This window comes from Penaeus monodon, chromosome 23, assembly GCF_015228065.2.
Source record: "Penaeus monodon isolate SGIC_2016 chromosome 23, NSTDA_Pmon_1, whole genome shotgun sequence".
Classification (NCBI taxonomy): domain Eukaryota; kingdom Metazoa; phylum Arthropoda; class Malacostraca; order Decapoda; family Penaeidae; genus Penaeus; species Penaeus monodon.
The window spans coordinates 11445807-11446341 of NC_051408.1; the positions used below are offsets into that span (position 1 = coordinate 11445807).

General features: G+C 32.9%; 1 protein-coding gene across 1 annotated transcript in view; it reads left to right on the plus strand.

Moving 5' to 3' along the window:
* Positions 1–14: 14 nt before the first annotated feature.
* LOC119587797 overlaps positions 15–535 on the plus strand; it is a gene marked incomplete in the record, with an annotated part of 13528 nt that continues 13007 nt past the window's right edge. The window contains 1 exon segment of the mRNA XM_037936494.1: positions 15–120.

Sequence of the window (535 nt, forward strand, 5' to 3'; positions counted from 1 at the left end):
GATTTTATATACAACTTAATCCCAAAAATTGCTCCCAAAAATCTCAGTCAGAACCGAATCAGTTTCGAAACACAAACCGAAACAACGAAGCTGGTGCACCTATCATGGGCTATGTATCAGGTAATAATTACACGATTCACGATTATTCAACGATTTCAGTGTAATATAGAATCTTTATTGCGGTTGATTACAAAGTGCGATGTATATCAGTGAAATATTATGAATGTATTGAATGGATGGAAGATAGATAGAAGATATAAAGAAAGTTCTAGGAAAAATGTAATGTTTACGTTTTGTAATACTTTGGGGAAGGAATTTGCTCGTAACTACAGTATAATGCGAACAGTTAGTTATATAAAGATATTAGTGAAGATGTGATGGTAAATTAAGGCACCCAATACTTTTACTTATAAAGGGACCAAAGTGGTATATGATTATTTTGGAATAAGAAGAAAACTGCCGGTCAAATAGTAATGGCAGCAAGATGTGGCTCAAGTTTTGCATTTTCAGTTCTTTTGGTAATGAATATGGTAAA